Raw genomic sequence first — 6,755 nt, 5'->3', positions numbered from 1 at the left:
TGGCATACCCACACACATCAGATGGCACACCCACACACATCATATGCCACACACATCAGATAGCACACCCACACACATCAGATGGCATACCCACACACATCAGATGGCATACCCACACACATCAGATGGCATACCCACACACATCAGATGGCACACACAATTACACATCAGATGGCATACCCACACACATCAGATAGCACACCCACACACATCATATCCCACACACATCAGATGGCACACCCGCACACATCATATCCCACACACATCAGATGGCATACCCACACACATGAGATGACATACCTACACATATCAGATGGCACACCCACACACATCAGATGGCACACCCACACACATCAGATGGCCCACCCACACACATCAGATGGCATACCCATACACATCAGATGGCATACCCATGCACATCAGATGGCACACCCACACACGTTAGATGGCACACCCACACACATCATATCCCACAGACATCAGATGGTACACCCACACACATCAGATGGCACACCCACATCAGATCCCACACCCACACAAATCAGATCCCACACCCACACACATCAGATGGCACACCCACACACATTAGATCTCACACGCATCAGATGGCACACCCACACACATCAGATCCCACACACATCAAATGGCACACCCACACACATTAGATGGCACACCCACACACATCAGATGGCACACCCACACACATCAGATGGCACACCCTCACACATCAGATCCCACACACATCAGATCCCACACACATCAGATGGCATACCCACACACATCAGATCCCACACACATCAGATGGCATACGAACACACATCAGACGACGGGTCTTATTAACTTGGGCCCATCAGGGAACCGGGAGGTATTATCCATTGTATCCGGTGCCTACGCTCACCTCGGGTTGGGCACAGTGTAGCCGTCCGAGGTAGCAATTGGACACAGATAGCCACGGAGACAAGAAACAAGGAAAAATAGAGGTTTAGACTTGGCCGCCAGAAGGGCGAGGTCTAGAAAGAAGTACTCCAGAGAACAGCAGAATGGGATTGTATTGGTTATGTCTTCCAAGAAGGTTAAAGAAAGAATAAACCAGTTGTTGTTTTGTAAAGAGACTATGGGTACCGTCACACTTTAGCGACGCAGCAGCGATCCCACCAGCGATCTGACCTGGTCAGGATCGCTGCTGCGTCGCTACATGGTCGCTGGTGAGCTGTCAAACAGGCAGATCTCACCAGTGACCAGCCCCCAGCCAGCAGCGACGTGCAAGCGATGCTGCGCTTGCATGGAGCCGGCGTCTGGAAGCTGCGGACACTGGTAACTAAGGTAAACATCGGGTATGGTTACCCGATGTTTACCTTAGTTACCAGCGCACACCGCTTAGCTTAGCGTGTGCAGGGAGCAGGAGCCGGCACTGGCAGCGTGAGAGCTGCGGAGGCTGGTAACGAAGGTAAATATCGGGTAACCACCTTGGTTACCCGATGATTACCTTGGTTACAGCTTACCGCAGGCTGTCAGATGCCGGCTCCTGCTCCCTGTACATTCAGGATTGTTGCTCCCTCGCTGTCACACACAGCGATGTGTGCTTATCAGCGGGAGAGCAACAATAAAAAAACGAACCAGGGCTGTGTGTAACAAGCAGCGATCTCACAGCAGGGGCCAGATCACTGCTCAGTGTCACACACAGCGAGATTGCTAATGAGGTCACTGCTGCGTCACAAAAAACGTGACTCAGCAGCGATCTAAGTAGCGATCTCGCTGTGTGTGAAGTACCCCTATGTGTGATGTGTTGCGTAACAGCGTGTCCCTCCCCCGCCTGTGCTCATGGTTTAATAGTCTGTCTTTCCTTTGTGCTGCTTCTGCTGGGGGATTGTTTGTTCTTCTCAGCATGGGACTTCTCCAACCACAACTTGGTAAACAGAACAGAGCCAGGAGTCTAAAGTCCATTCATGTATCAGATGTCTAGGGGGAGGTGTGCCCACCTAAGGGGCTGATCCCAAGAGAGAAGAACAATGAGACCCATGTTAAGTTAGTTGGATCTCGGCTGGAGAAGGCGAGGATCTGTGCTGAGGGCAGGTCCTTGTGCCTGTGTATGGACTATGGGACATTGAAGATCAGCTGCTACGTGGGATTGTGTGTCTCCGCCACGCTATCGGATTTAAGGAACACATCTAAGGACTGATGTTGCATTTTCCTTGGCATTGGATTGCTGTGTGGCACCCCGGATCTGTTTTCCTTGTGTGGACTCATTGTGGACTCTAAAGAACCATTTGGATATTGGATGTTTTATGCTCCCTGCCTCATTAAATCTTCTTGGATTGTTCATCGGTCTGGTGTCCCTTACTGCTCTGTCGCATACCCCGTCACATGTTGCCCCGCCATGTCTGACGGTGACCGGCCAGCTGCAGTGAGGTGGGATCACTCCTGAAGACCGAAGTGTCGCACCCCCCTTCCTGTCCGGGGTGGATCACAAACACAGGGAACTTTGCTTTCTAATAAATTGGTGAATGAGGGACAGTCTTTTGTTTTCATGCTCTTTTTATGTTTTGCAGGCTTCCATTTGTGGACTATGTCGGATTCCCTGTACTTGCAGTTTTTTGTTTGTTTTTTTAATTAAGTTGGTGAACCAGCGACAAAGTCTGGGAGTGGGTTTTTTTTTAAAATAATTTTTGTGTCTTTTTAATTACTGAGTTAGTAATGGGGTTGTCTAATATACACCTCTCCATTACTAACACCACAGCTTGATGCCAGCTGTCAATTCACAGCTGGCATCAACCCTATGAGTCATTGCTCCATTTGCCACTGCACCAGGGCAGTCGGGAAGAGCCGGGTACAGCGCCAGAATTGGTGCATCTAAATGTGATGCACCATTTCTAAAGTGGCTGCAGTCTGTGGTATTTTTAGACTAGGAAGGGATCAATAACCATGGACCTTCCCAGCCTAATAATATCAGCTTACAGCTGTCTGGTTTACCTTGACTGATTACTAAAAATAGGGGGGACCCCACACCTTTTTTTTTTTTAATTTATTTTCAGAAATAAAGGCAAAACACCCTTTAGGGCCACATCAAAGGGTGCAACTGTATAATATGTAGGGGGTTGGGAAATTAGAGTGTATCTATCAACTACCCATCTATATATTATATTACTTTTTCATTCTTCCTTTTGAGATGAGTGAGTAAAAGTCAGACGGAAAACAAATGGTCTGTGTGCCATCCGATTTTTTTGTTCCCCCTCCGATTGCACTCGTCGTATTTATGCGTAGATCTGAGCGAACCCCAATAATATGTGCAGGTTTCCATTTTTCGGGTCTGGGAACAATCCCTTTAATACCTTGCTAAGTAATTACCTTCAATTTATGTACAATGGCGGCGGAGGACATTTTTACTCCTCTCTTTCCACAACGCTAAACATTCTTCTGACATTTCACAAAACAAAATATTCCGGGCAAAGTTATTCCTTCGGAGCAGTTTTCTTTTTTTCCAGCTATTATCTTGATTTATCAACAATTCATGTGAAGCGTCAAACAAAATTAACCACCGAGACAAACAGCGACATAATTGCGTTCGCCATCCTAAGGTCACCATTATGTAGCAATCATGATTTTATACAATGCATTAATTCCACAGTTGGGCTCCTGTTAAATGTTCTCCATCAACGCGCAGAAAATCCATATCAAAATATGTAAATGGCGACTCTTTGTACAATTCCCTCTTTGCATTTTGCATTCGCCAACTAAGAAAATGCTGCGCTTAACGCGGAAGACATTTGTTCATTTTCTTTCGAAGATGATAATAGAAAGGAAAGGTCTTCCATGTAACATATAAAAGGCGTGGTAATTAATATAAAGGGGTCAAATCTGAATCATTAGTTCTTCCGTTCTTTCTGATTCCTCGGCTGTATCTGTGATATAACATAGGTGGATGATGTGGATAGAGGAGATTTATTACCTGTTCTACATTTATAGATGTTAAAGAGCACCAACCACCAGGATTTTCCTCTATAAACTAAAGCCAGTGCTATATTGGCGCTGTCAGGCTGATTCTATACATTTAGTTGTGAGATCGAATCTATAGTTTCTGAAATACAGGCAAGTAAAGTTTGTGAAATGCACTGTTATTTGATAGGTGCAACGGAATATCTAATACGTGGGTCAGGTTTTGCTAGTTATTCCCGCCCCTGTCTGCCTGCCTGTCCTTCCTCCCCCTGTCCTTCCTCCCCCTGTCCTTCCTCCCCCTGTCCTTCTTCCCACCTGTCCTTCCTCCCCCCTGCCCTTCTTCCCCACTGTCATTCCTCCCCCCTTTCCTTCCTTCACCCTCTTTCCTTCCTTACCCCTTTCCTTCCTTCCCCCTTTCCTTCCTCCTCCCTGTCCTTCCTCCCCCTGTCCTTCCTCCCCCTTTCCTTCCGCCCCCTTTTCTTCCTCCCCGTGTCCTTCCTCCCCCTGTCCCTCCTCCCCCTTTTCCTTCCTCCCCCTTTTTCCTGCCTCCCCCTTTTTCCTGCCTCCCCCCTTCCCTTCCTCCCCCCTTCCCTTCCTCCCTCCTTTCTTCCCCTGTAATAACAGAGACAGGACTCAGGTTATCAGTCACTGTACAGAAGGAGGAGGTGAACTGTGATATCACCTATTGTGAATAGTAGATTCTGTGTTATCTACTGTATATAGAAGTATCCATCATTGTACAGGAGGAGGAGGTGAGCTGTGATATCACCTATTGTGAATTATGGATCCTGTGTTATCTACTGTATATAGAAGTGTTATCAGTCATTGTATAGAAGAAGGAGGAGGTGAGCTGTGACATCACCTATTGTGAATGGTGGATCCTGTGTTATCAGTCATTGTACAGGAGGAGGTGAGTTATGATAGCACCTATTGTGAATGGTAGATCCTGTGTTATCTACTGTATATAGAGGTATTATCAGTCACTGTACAGGAGGAGGAGGTGAGCTGTGACATCCCCTATTCTGAATGGTGGATCCTGTGTCTTCAGCTGGTTTACTTGTCATTGTAATACTAACTCTTGCTGAAAACTTTTCCATAAAGGACTGGAAGTACAATGGTAAAATAGCCCCAATGAGCAGTGTGACAAACACAAGATTATTAATGTTGTTTTTAATACATATTGTGATATGAATTAAAAATTGCCAAAAATGAAAAAATACTTGTTAATTGTAATACAATAGTAAAATAATACTTGATTTACACAATGGGTGATTTTCTGCTGTCCTCTTCTGTTTAATAAGATGTCTCTGTGAATTCAGCTCCTGGACCGTGGGGTGTAATAGATGAGCAGTGTCCGGACACGCAGGTGACCCTGGCAGGAGAACGAGCCGTGACCATTGATTGCACGCCGATTGTCCTGACACCGGGAGGCAATAATCCCGGCAGGAAATGAATAGGGCGCAGCACACCAGGCAGGATCTGAGCTTTATCTGCTGTCAGGACGTGAATAGGTTTCAGATATTGAGGAAATGCATCAATGTGTGAGATAAATGACGGAGCACATTTACAAGGGTCTCCAGGCAGCCAAGCTGTGCGGTGAAGGACGAGCAGATAGAAGAGGATTAGGAGAAAGACTTCATCAAAACCAGTATCACACAAATGGGAATCTCTACATCATGCAATCTTCAGGTCCCCTCTAAACTTACTAATAGCTGCATGCCTCCTGGATATGTTCAGCCACCATCCGGGGGTTTCCAGGGACTCCCTGCACCCCAGCTATCTGAGAGAGGTCTACGACATGTCAGACTCCGCACAGCCCCATCCACTGTGTGGTGGTCATGAAAGGTACTGCAAGCTTAGTCACCATACGTAGAGGACATGCAGTACCATGCGTGACCACTACACATTGGACGGCGCTGTGACTCTGATCAACTGATCAGTGGGGGTGTCTAAATTTGGGCCCCTACCTATGTAATTTGTTTCTAGTGATGATGATGATGGTACTCGCTCAAGCATCGGGGTGCTCAGGTGCGACTCGAGTACCAAGCATAATGGAAGTCAATGGGAAACTTGAGCATTTTTAAACTCAAGCGTACCCGAGCATCCCGAGGCTCAATGGAGTAATGTGCAGTGATGAGAATGCTCGCTCTTCACTATCGATAACCTATCCGGACCCCCTTATCTCACCCATTATTATTCTTTTATCATCCATGATGACGCTCTCTCATGCTGCACTGATTCTTCGCCTTGGCTCCCCGTGTCATGGGCAGTAACGTCTCCGGTGTCACTGCTAGTGTCTGTGACCACGTCTATGTTTTTCTACTTAAAGGTCAACTTGACTGACTCCCCATACACAGGAATGCTTGGCTCAGCAGAGAGCTCCTAGTCGGAGACTGCTTTTGCAGTGTATTAACTTGGGTGAGAACAATAGTATCGGCCATTGGAAATCCAAAGTCTGGATGCCTCCAGATACATTAGTCTATTGGCAGATCCAACCAATATCAACAGGTTGGGCCGCATTTAGTTTAGTGTGTTTGGGGATCCTTAGACTCCACTTCGTGATTTAGCACACTATTATCTGTCCTGGTCTCCTGTCATAGTCTCTCCTGGTCTGTCCTGTCCTGGTCTGATCTGTCCTGTTCTAGTCTGATCTATCCTGATCTGATCTGACCTGTCCTGGTCTGGTCTGTCCTGATCTGGTCTGGTCTATCCTGGTCTGGTCTGTCCTGATCTGAGCTGTTCTTATCTGGGCTTGGCTGTCCTGGTCTGGTGTGGTCTGTCCTGGTCTGGTCTGGTCTGTCATGATTTGGTCTCGTCTATCC

This window comes from Anomaloglossus baeobatrachus, chromosome 12 (assembly GCF_048569485.1).
Source record: "Anomaloglossus baeobatrachus isolate aAnoBae1 chromosome 12, aAnoBae1.hap1, whole genome shotgun sequence".
NCBI lineage: Eukaryota > Metazoa > Chordata > Amphibia > Anura > Aromobatidae > Anomaloglossus > Anomaloglossus baeobatrachus.
The sequence above is the reverse complement of the archived record's forward strand: the minus strand, read 5'-3'. Positions refer to the sequence as shown.